The sequence below is a fragment of the Plectrocnemia conspersa genome, unplaced genomic scaffold (assembly GCF_051122295.1).
Source record: "Plectrocnemia conspersa isolate PC_06_02 unplaced genomic scaffold, ASM5112229v1 ptg000011l, whole genome shotgun sequence".
Lineage (NCBI taxonomy): Eukaryota > Metazoa > Arthropoda > Insecta > Trichoptera > Polycentropodidae > Plectrocnemia > Plectrocnemia conspersa.
The window spans coordinates 8856433-8868898 of record NW_028277175.1 but is presented as its reverse complement, the minus strand read 5'-3'; the positions used below and the strand labels follow the sequence as shown (position 1 = coordinate 8868898).

Below are 12466 nucleotides of genomic sequence, written 5' to 3'. Positions count from 1 at the left end.
ATCCGGGGACCCAAAAAGGACGATTAGGACAGAAATCAGATTTTTTATGCCAACACCAACCCGAAAAAATTAAATATTCAAACGACGTCCTGCGAGATGAAGAATTTTAATTGGATATTTCATAAATTGGGGAAAAGCGGTATAAATAAACTATATTATTGACACTATTTTGTAAGCATAAGGATTAATCATCGATGATTTTTTCCTGAACGACAAATGTTTAAACAGTTTTTTGGTGTTTGCTAGATATTTCATGAAACGGAATTTCAGATGCAAACTCTACTGTAATTATTAAAAAAAAGTGTGTCACTTAAATGCAGGTAAATGAAAATGAAATACAATATATAAAGACAGATTCTTACTAAAAAAATATAAATATATACATATATAAATATCATGTATATATATATATATCTAAGTTAAAGAAATTGTTTTTTATTAGTTTTTGCGTTTTCATGGATACAATTTTTTATGATACACATTAATGACGTTTTTATTTATTACATTTATGAGAAAAGTTATATCCTAAAAAATTGGAAATATTAAAAATAAATAAATAGCAAAATAAAATGTAAAATGCATATTTTGCGGTTTTAATACAAATGCGCGCAAAAAGATATCAACGCATGGGTAAGTACAAAACCCAGAAGAGAATTTTTTTTATGTTTATAATGCGCATTGAATAAATTATTAAATTTATTTTTACACAAAAATAAGTTGTTTATTTATCTATGCTATATTTTCAATCATATTAATTCTACATGTTCAACTCAAATCACTATATAGTCAATCAAATGAATTTCTACTCAATTTATGAGAATGAGATGAAGAGTATATATGTATATCCACGGTGGTTATTTGGTCTATCTTATATTTACACAATCTAATGCACATAGAAACTATGCGTAAACATGAGAAACATCTGAAAATTTTCCGAGAGCACAGGTGAGTCAACGCTGACAGACGTTCAAAGAAGAAACGAGTCTAAGCCGAAATGGGTCACTCGGCGATGTGTCACGCACATCGTTTCCTAGTCGTCGGCTCTAAACAGTCGATGTCATTAACCGACATTTAATAGTAGACATCAATGGAAGTGCGTGAAAAAAATCCATCGAGCTACAAATCACGTATACGCGTCACGTTGCGACGACATGCCGGCACGTTTATCAATCGAAACAAGATATCGTATCGGCATAAACTTATGGTGAATCTCGTTTATTATTATTGCTGGTCGGAGAGTGGGCTCGTCGCGAAATTGTACTCCACTGAAGGAGAAGAAACGGACGTGGGAGCAACGCCATCATTACGCCCACGAGCCTCTCTTTTGTAAGAGACGCATGATGATGAACAAACATATCGGTGCTCTTAAATCACGCTATTATCGCGCTCGATCGAACGGAGAGAATTATGCAAATTTTATATGTTACACGCTGAAGAATTCAAACTTACAAGCGCACTATTACTACAGTCACACTGTACAAGAACAACGTCTGACTTCAATTTTAGGTAATCAACATTCAACGCATAAGACAACTTAAATTAACATTAAACTAACCTAGCATAAAAGTGTATAGTCCATAAAGCAAAGAACTGCTAGATTCTACATTTTTTGCTTTATCCCTCACATAAAGAATAAGAAGTTATTGGTACTTAATTTTGCAGAATTAAAGTTAACCGCGTAGCATTGTAACCTAATCTTATAATTATAACTTAAATCAGGAGTAGAAAAAAAAATACTTTGTAAGACTACATATGTTATTCTATCTACTATGTATACTAGCTAACATTTAAAAAAGTGACATCATTTTAATTTAAAACATAGTTTGATTTACTTTTTTTTTAGCAAAGTGTCATAATTTGTATTAATTTAAAAGATCACATTTAAGGCTTACACTTTATAAGATAAATCGATTATATGTCAAATTATAATACATACATATATTATGTTTATTTTTATTTCTTTTGTAATTAAATCTCATTATGAAGATATATATTTTTTGATTTTTAAAACCTTTTCTGCTTAATTCATAATTTTCAAAATTTTTTAATGTTACAAAAGCCATTTAATTGTAATTTATTATTTATTTTGAGCTAAGTAGTTAGATTAAGATTATAATAATATGATTTTTTAAATGTATAAAAATTTCCTTAAAAATGTAAAGTTATAAAAATATGTTTTTATAATTGATTTTTAAAATATTTTCCGCTAAATTTACAATTTTCAACGTTTTTTACTGCTACAAAAGCCACTTTAATTGCACTTTTATAATCAATTGTAATTTATTATTTATTTAAAACTGAGTATTTAAATTAATATTATAATAATATGATTTTATTATTTATTTTGTAATGTATAAATTCTGTCATTGAAAGAGTAATCCTCAAAAAAATAGTAATCTTTCGGTACTTTAAATTTATTTTGTCACTCAATTATATGTATAGTACATTTATTATTATTTTTTTCCTCAATGAGATCTCGTTTTTAAGATATCCTCAATTTCTTTGATAATTTTCTGCGAAACTCCATGTTTATCAACCTTAAAAATTTCATTTATATACTAAATTATAATATAAAGCAATATATAAAACTCATATTCATAGAATTAAAAAAGTTATTACGAAAATGCATACAATAACTAGTCAATGAATGCACTGTCAAATTACTTCAGTTCAAGTACACACAAAATAATTTATGAACAAGGTTGCTTGCAATTAGACAATACACAAAATGTAGCATTGTAAGCTTTAACTTATAGTTAGTGCATACTTTGCCTAGTCATTGTATACTTTAATGAAATTTTAACTGTAAAATCTATTACTAAATAATAATTTGTATCAATATGACACGGATGCAAATGAAAAAATCGACTAAGCTAAAAAAGTAACCACACTACAAAAAAGTAACAGAATATAAAAAAATAATTATGAATTTTTTTTTACGAATTTTGTAATTAAAAATTCAACTAACTAATATATTATAACCAATTAAACGCAATGAAAAATAAGTTTTAATTATTTTAGCAGAAAATAAAAATTAGTAATACACGAGTATAGTTTGGGTTTTTAATATATTATTTTGGATATTTAAACATGTTGTTTTATTATTAATATTATTGTAGTTATTTATATGTATATATACACATAACTATCATTTAATAGGAATTAATATCAATATAGCACAGACACAAATGACAAAAAAATATTAAACACTACAAAAATAACGATAAATTATAAAAAATATTTTTACAATTTACTTTTTTACTATATATTTTAAAAACTAAATACCTGATTTATTATAAGCAATAAAATGCAATAAAAACCAAGTTTTATTTATTTTAGCAAAAAAAATTAGGTTTTTATTATATTATTATTATAGTATCAAATCTATCATTTATTAAGAATTATTATCAATAAGGCACAGACACATTATGATTCAATTCTTATTTTTAAAAGTATTTTTTAAGCGCATTAACAGCAATTTATAATCTATGTAAAAATAAAATCAGCGGTAATAATAATAATAATTAATCAAGTAGAGCAGCATTATTGTGTAGCGCGCGTCGCTCGACTGTACTGGCACGCATCGCCTCTCTATCAGCGACTTCCTGCGCGACTGTGGGAAAAATGGGCAGGTGCTCGGCATCGGCATCAGCATCGCCACTAACCAACACACTTATATTATTAATGTAGGTATGTACTTACGCGCACACATTCTCGCGCTGTGCGCACACGCCCGGCACGCACACAAACACTGCACGCGACCTTCACACCGTCGACGCGGGTTACATTCGCAAGGTCACGCCGGGTTCACGGGGTCGGCTCTCACTTGTTTTTTTATGTGAAACGTCTTTATTGGATGTTTATATTATCCAGAATCATACCCAATTACCAATTGAAAAATCAATTTAAAGTAGTAAGAAAGTATTCTATACACATCCCTAAAGGATAGAGTGAAAGTAAGCTAGAATTACTAGAAACTATTAGAAACTATTTCTGCCTGAAAGAATTTGTGAAATTCAGAATGGTTCATTAATGTAATATAACGCTAATATCCAAACATATGAGTATCTCATTTACGTTATTTTTTGAGTTCATGTGTTTTCATATTTATTGTATTGAAATACGAAGTGGTGCAGGCGTGAAGACCTTCGGTCGATTTTTCTCAATTTATTTATCAAAGCTTATTTGATTTTCTGTAACAAAGCTTTATTTTATAATTGCTTTCCAGCTAAGCGTTTTTTCATTTTCACCCCTGACTAAGGATTAAATATCCGCATTAATTATGTTTTCACTACGTTGCAGTATATAAAAGAGAAGTCCTTTCCGGGAATAAATAATCAGCGATTCGACCCATACTCATGACTGATAAATTAAAAAAAACATACGTTCTGAGAAAAATAAATATCTTTATGGTATATAAAAGTAAATATCAGCAAAAAATTTCATTATGTTTACAAAATAATACCTGGTTTGTTTACATAGCCCCAACTAGGTATACCTTAACGTAAACATCAAATAGAGAAATCTTAAAGATCGCGTGACAACTGCAGTGTAAATATATTCTATATGTAAATTATTAATATTGAGTTATGGAATACTGAAAATGAGTTATTGAATACTGTGCGATTTATGTCCTAACTGTTAAAAATAAAACCAGATTAATTTTTAATGTACGCAGTAAAATTTTCGCCAATAAAATTACATATTTTTTTATAAATAAGTGTAATTAATATTAATTATAAAAACTAAATTTTACCCGACTTCCCCAAAGATTTAAATATCATTACGTTCGTAATATGAGCTAAGAATTTTAGCTATAATAAGATGTGCAAATTTCATGACGTCAGAGCTCACTGTACAATAGTTTTGTTGCTTCAAATGCAAAGAAATATATGTTTTGCTCTATAGTTAAGATGAAATAATATTTTTTTATTTACACTACAATTTATTTATTGCTAAAATTATTTTTACCTGCTATTAATGTTGAAATTATATGACGCAAGAACCCAATTCATTTCAATTATTATATAGATACTATATTAATAATTTGCTATTGAAGTATGTTTTTGATGTTGCTATAAAATGAGAGTAATTGTTCTAATATATTAAGGATATGTTCAATTAAACTTGTTTTATGGATAAAATATTTGGACCAACCTGAGAGGGCGTTTCCTGTTCATTCTTATACCGCTGGTATCCGAGATGTATGGACGCGGGGATTTAAATAGAAATAAAAGTGTTTCGCTTATTTTTTAAGTCCTACAGTCTTAATAAGAATATAAATTACACAGTAACATTACTAATGTGTGAGTCTAATTTTAGGTAAAGTAAGCTGAGGTCAAGATAGAATAAAAGTAATTTAACCTAATTAAAGAGAGCTTAGATTAAAATATAAAATCAATTAAGATAATATTAGTTTATATTATATGTATAATTACATTTAAATATATTTCATATACGTGGTGTGGCAATTTTATTACTGGATTGATTTTTTATCATTTTTTTTACTAAAATCATCCCTTGAGAGTGAATTTACCTGCCAGACAAATTGAGGTATCGGTGCATAACGAATGAAATTGCTTCATCGTGTGATTTTGGGTGGTTCATGTCATTATTAGTATAGTGTTCCCACGAAACATAATTTGATGTTAAGATTTTAATTTTTTTTATATATAATCAGTATTATTGTGAATGGAACATTTAGAGATTGATTTTTTCAATCTGATATCATTAACTTATTATAACTTAACCTATCTCATACAATAAAACAATTCATCCTTTTTTTCTCTCCTATTACTATCTACTAAAACCACTGGTTTTATAATAAAACATAATAAAAATTAATACATTGTATAGTATATATAATAATCAAAGTTAAAAAAATAATTTTGGATCCCTAAAGCTAATCTACCTACCTGACAAATTGAGGTATATAAGCGCATGACGAATGAAATTGCTTCATCATCATTTGACATTGGGTCGGTCTTTAATGTCGTACTTTTCCCATGTTTTTTAGTAATATTTACAATCTTGTGATGACGCGTTACAAGTATTTTTCCTGTTATTTACGACGAAGCGAATAAATAAAGCATACGTCGGCTACCGTGTTCGCGGAATGGTCCATTCCGCGAAAGGACCGCTTGGAGTCTTGACCCCAAGATTAATGTGTGTAATTATTATTATAAGGTCTACATTCATCGGACCCGTATGTTTAATCCGTGGCTGCGATATGCTCTTTTTTACTTGGAAAAACAAAAATAATTGCATCCCCTGGGGCTCGTTACTCGTCGCTCCCTTTATGGTTATTATATATAGATTCCGATGAAGCGTGTAAATATAATGATATTCTTGCAGATTAATGCAAATTGCTCCAACATTGTCTAGTACTACGATACCAGGCGAATGATATTATGTATATTGAGATGACAATTTATTTAAAGCAATTATTATAGAGCTATGTTATTTATTATAATTTTAGTAATATGTAGATCGTTATTTGATTTGATCAACTGAAAAAATATGTGTAAAGTATATTATTTAATTATAAAAACACATTTCAGTTAACCAACAACCATTAGTTACAGCTTGGGAAGCGTTAAACGAGACATATAATAGAGATGCTGGTATAATTAGCGCAACCCTGTTAATTACACATCAGCGATGAACTCAAATTAAATAATGCATAAATATAAAGCCGGCAATGTGAAGGGATAGATATAACATTATATATATACACATGAAGGTTCTCAATTCATAAATAACTAAAAAAGTTCATTGGAGGGTTTTTAAACAATTAATAAAGGAGGAGGCAGAGCGCATTTAACAAGTTACCAACAGGTAGGTAGTAAAAAATGCAGGTATATAATCGGAGGCTAGATCTTGAAGGATAATAAATATTTCAAAGTCATTAAGGATTTTTTTCAAGGAAAGCTTTATGATTACAAAAAAGTCACTATGAGCAATTTGTGTGGTGATTGTGAGGAGTTTGATCAGTATGCGCGGTAGTCAATGAGCGAAAGGAATAAATCACAATTAATCGATCATCAAGTATAAATAATGAAGTTGGCTTGCGTGCCTGCATATAAAAAGCATTTTATATTTTTATTTCTTGTATGGTAGGAGTAGAGAGTTAAATGTTTTTTTATAATTTTTGCCTCTTATATCATTTACGAAAGGTTTTTTTTAGTAATTCACGTATTACAATATCATAGATTTACCTTTCAAAAAATATAAAAAATATGTCTTACAACGAGTGTTTAAAATCTTCTACTATATATACACTGCACAATATGATTTTTGGCAAAATAATAAGATAGCTCGTTTAATATGTGAAATTACATATGTATTTTATCTGTTATATTAATATTATTTTAATGTGTTTTAGATACACTTTGACAAAGTATTAAATAATATTTGTTAATTCAATTTTATTATTAATTACAACATACTAAGATGTGTTGTATATTTATTGTGAATAAACTATGATCCGTATTATTTGTGAGTTTTACAGAGGTGAGTGTATACCTAACTATATGAAAAAATTGAACGATCTAAATTAATACATAAAAATATGCGTTGATAGTAAATTTATCATCAAATTTTGATAATAATAAAATAAAGTGCATAAATTTTTTAAAATCCACTACTTTTCGGAACGCACTTGTAAAATGTTGCGAACGTAGAAAATGAATCGGATCATTTCTGCTTGAAAATATTTGTAAATCGGCGCTTCTGTATACAAACGATACTGCAATGCTGTTTCATCGATTAGCACCATTCAGCCTGATCCGCTATTTCAAAATGGCGGCTATTATAAATAAATATCGTAACTCCGTTTAAAAAAACCACAGAGAAAAAGTAAAGAGGTAAAAAACGTTAAAAAATATAAATTAATTTTAAATAAAAAATAAAATACATATGTTGTTTTTTTTACCAAATTTTATAATTGATGTGGGAAGCCGTAATTTAAATCATAAAGGGATAAAACTTGTTCTTTAGTTATTAAAAAAATTATTGTAAATATCTCGACTAAGTAAGTTAGCCAGCCTATAGTCAAAGATGATTATTATTGGAAATTAAAATAAAATCAAAGTTGAAAAAATATATATGTCTAAAAAATCGTAGTGAAAAAAATAAACAGGGAGAAAAAATTCTATAATAAATATTAAAATAATAATAAAAACACATTTTAAATACAGAAATTTCTCTATTATAATTCTTGTGGTCTTTCCTGGATAATATGACTAATTACGTGACTTTTTATAAAAATTAATTCAGCACTTAAAGGATTTATGTACTCACTTTTGAGAAAATCTGTTAAAATGCATTTCACCCCCGAAAAACTACAGATTTTTTTTAAAATAATTTTTCATCGACATTTTGATGAAATAAAGGACCAATTTTTAGCTGTCCTTGTGTTTGATTATATTTTAAGACATTGCTTAACATACAATCAACATGTAATTTTACATACAAATCTAGTTATTTTATATTAGTGGCATTAAAAATATTCAAAGTTGTCTATTTTCTTTTCAGTGAGAAAGTCAAGCGGAGATGGATATGAACTTAAATTAAAAATGCCCATTGAAAATAATCGAGTCATTGAAACATAGGCAGTGACGTCCGATTGAAGCGGAAACGTCCATCTCCTCAAGAAATTGCATGTTTTTATAATCCATCTATATATCCTCGACACATAAATCGATCGATGGATGCCAGACGGTGATTTGAAATTTTAATGGATGTCAGTCATCCTGGTCGTTTTTTAGACGCCCGTCGTTCGCGAGATGGCAGCCCTGGAGGAGAACGGAGGCTGTCGGTTAGTGCCGGAATGCGATGGTGCGAGCGTGCTGGTCGTGTGCGGTGGTCGTGCGCGACGGCATGCGGGGGCACGTACAGCGTGTACGTACTTTGTATACTTATCTGGGCACGCGGCCAACACACTTTCACACTTATTCAATACCGGAGTGTGTGAGAGCGCAACAGTTTGTATTGTAAAGTGTGTGCTTGTTCAATGCGTCAATCTAATAAATCGCGTGCACGCGCACTCGATACACAATGTACCCTGGAAGTGACACATTCTTTTGTTTAGCGATACCATAAAAAGCACGGTACCTGTAAAGCACTACATAATCATGATTCATAGTCAGGACCACGCCTGGCTGCGCTGCTGAAGCAGCAACAACTCTCGTACGGTGAACTCTGACATCATGAAATTTGTGTAGCGAATTATGCCTGAAAATATTTTCAGCTCACAACGCCATTTCAATCATTAGCTATAACGCTTTGAAATATCAATTTAACTGTCAAAGACAAGACAATATTATATATAACTTATTGTAAAGATTCAATCTAATTATACCGAAATCCTGGACGGATTCGAATAAATAAGAACTAGTTATACATATATTTTTTTAAGAAGTTGGCTTTCTTCCTTGACCCTCTCGGGAAGGTCATATTAAAAGTGCTTCGAAGGAGCAGTGAAAAGTCAACGTCTACCTTTATTTACACAGTGGTCTCCCGTTGGTATAAAATAATTAGCATCGGGATCGTAGCTCCATGACGTCGGACGACGGCCGTGGCGCACGAGGCGCTGCTCTTTTGTTATTATGTACATAATAATAATAATAATAAAATTAATTAATCTTTGATCGATATGAATAACTAATTTATTTTGGACACAATAAATAGACAATAATACAAATATCAATGACTAGCTAGCAGGAAGTCATTTGTAGGGGGCATCCCCTCCCCCTTTAAATGTGGCCAGAAAAATGCATATCATTTAATCAAATACCATGCATTTTAATGAGAACGAAATATAAGGAAAAACGACCACTGAATGGCCAACTCTTTCCCTCCCCCCTCTAATAAAATCTGAAATGATTTCCTTGATTTTAAGCTAGAAACTCTTGAGTTATACCTCAAAAAATATCTAAAAAAGGACAGTCTCGAATCTATCTCAAAAATATTCATTTCAGTGAATTTTACTGATAGATATATTTTTACCAGTAAAAATATAAATTGTGTCACTCTAAAATCTTTTATTTTGTTTCGAAATGCGAGACAATGAGACGCTAATTCTCAACAAAAAAAATTATTTAAAATTATAAAAGTATGAAAGTTTAATGATTAATTAAAATAATTATATTTTAATTAAATAGTATTTTACAAGCGATTATTCGATTTATTGTATTAATTTCTTAAATAAATTGATATCGGTAAAATCCGATAAAAAAATTACGAATATATTCGAATATTCGAATATTTCATCCATTTCTTATTCAATATTCGAATATTTAAAAACTAGGAATAATTTATTGAAATCCAGAAAATCATTTCCAAGTTTCCAAAATGCAATGAAAAAAATTAGCTGTTGTTGATAATAAAAGTAGGTTCATCATTGTTTAACGTCACTCGTTTTTTGTCATATAAAAGTAGATACGTCATCGGTTGAATTTGTCACTATGTGTGATACGAAAAAGCACTATCACAAAAAGCCACGTGCCGTCCACGGATTGAATTAAAATTTTCACAATCGATTACTCAGATTGCGTTACGGATTGCAGCAAAATAGCTACAATATCGGATTATTTTATCGGATCATGAGATAAAGTAACACACTGTGACACGTGCGTGCTATCCACGTGAAGAAAATTGTTGACATGGTTATTTTATTGAGAATGTCCACTTTTCAAAATTGACTATTATTCAAATTACTAGCTACATGCTGATTTTCCGTTGGGCCTAAAAAAAGAATTTTCCTTAAAATAACCATTAAATAATTTGTTGAAAAAGGGTAAATAATAAATATGTTATAAAACATTTTTTTAACTTATAACAGAGTTTTTCACCATAAAAGTTTGATGAAAATTTTATTAGGATTATGGCAAGTGAAGGTTTTTCCGCATCTAATAATTAATTTAACTTGAAATATCATGGCTGTTGTGAAAATCAACCTTTTTGACCTTTGTATGGCTTTTATTGAGCATGGAAAACACATCTCAACTGCAGAAGCATTCATAAACGAGCATTTTAACGTTAAAGCAAACACACAAAAAACATTTTTGCCTCAGTTCACGATAAAATGGGCTGCTGCATAAAAAAAAAGATTGTTTAATCAACAATAATCAAAAATGGTTAAATACGGAACTTATAGTCAACTTAGAAAATACAATGGGAGCTTCATCAGACATGTCAACAGAATCTGGACTTAAAAGAGGTAGACCTTGTAAAGATTATGCAAAATCTTTCGAGGAAAAAAATAAAAGAAAAGCCACACAATTGATTCGACATTCTGGAGTCGATCAAATTAGATTTTCATATATGCAAAACTGAGATCTATTTGTGAAACAAAACAAGCTAATATTATTGAAAAAGTAAAGATTTGTCACCTGAATCAATAAAAAGTTTATTAACTTGACTTGAAGATCATGTATATTATTATTAATGTATAAGATGCACAAGCCCTAGCTATTTTGATTGTATAAATATATCTAGAGAGAATTACCAGCTTTAAAAAAATGTTCTTGTTAGAAAAAACTGTAAAGTTCTCCCATAATACAAAACATTAGCAGAATGCTATCCTGATGGAATAACTGTTACAGATATAAAAGCTAGTGTTGTACTACAATATATTTTAAATCATACCGTAAAAAGAATTATCAAAATTGACTCTGTTGATGTATTTGAATCCTTAGAAATGATATTGTTCGTAAAATGGGGATTTGATGGATCATCGGGCCAAGCCTAGTACAAACAAATTTTATCTGAAGAAAGTGAGCTGATTTCAATCTTTTTATCGCTTCTGTAGTATCTTTAAAGTTGGTTAAAAATCAAACACCATCATCCAACATATAGTAGCGACCAATTTTTATAGAATTCTCTAAAGAAAATCCTGCCAAAACATGACAATCTGTTTTAGACATAGAAGACGAAATTTTCAGGCTTGCCCCTACTCAAATCGTTATTTCAGAACATCAAACTGTTTCTGTAAAATATGAAATGTATTTGACCATGATCGATAGAAAGGTGACACAGGTGTTAACATATATCTCTTCTTCTTCAGCATGCACAGTATGTCTAGCAAAGTAAAATTAAATTAATAATTTGGTACTACTAAGAAGTAAGCAAGAGAGGCAAGAAACATATAGATTCGGACTATCAACATTACATTGTTGGAATATATTTATGGAGTGTATTTTAAATATTTCATATAACTTGGAATTTCTGAAATAATCTGCTCGAAGTGAAGAAGAAAAAAAACAGCTATCCAAAATAAATTTAAAAACGACCTTGGTCTTAAAATTGATAAGCCTTGTCAAGGTAGTGGTAATTTTTGAATTGTATTTTATTTAATTTTAATCAATTCAGTCACGGTGCCTCGAAATGAACAACGTCATCCGGTGGGCTCGCTCAACTACCCCAAGCATTTCAAGTCAAGATATTGATGAATTATTCATCAAAT

The 12466-nt window shown here is 29.5% G+C and overlaps 1 long non-coding RNA gene across 1 annotated transcript; it reads left to right on the top strand.

Moving 5' to 3' along the window:
• Positions 1 to 8526: 8526 nt before the first annotated feature.
• LOC148229371 (uncharacterized) lies at positions 8527 to 9400 on the top strand. Its single transcript, XR_015811324.1, has 2 exons — positions 8527 to 8998; positions 9092 to 9400. It is a non-coding gene; the product is annotated as an uncharacterized LOC148229371 (long non-coding RNA).
• The last annotated feature ends 3066 nt before the right edge of the window (positions 9401 to 12466 follow it).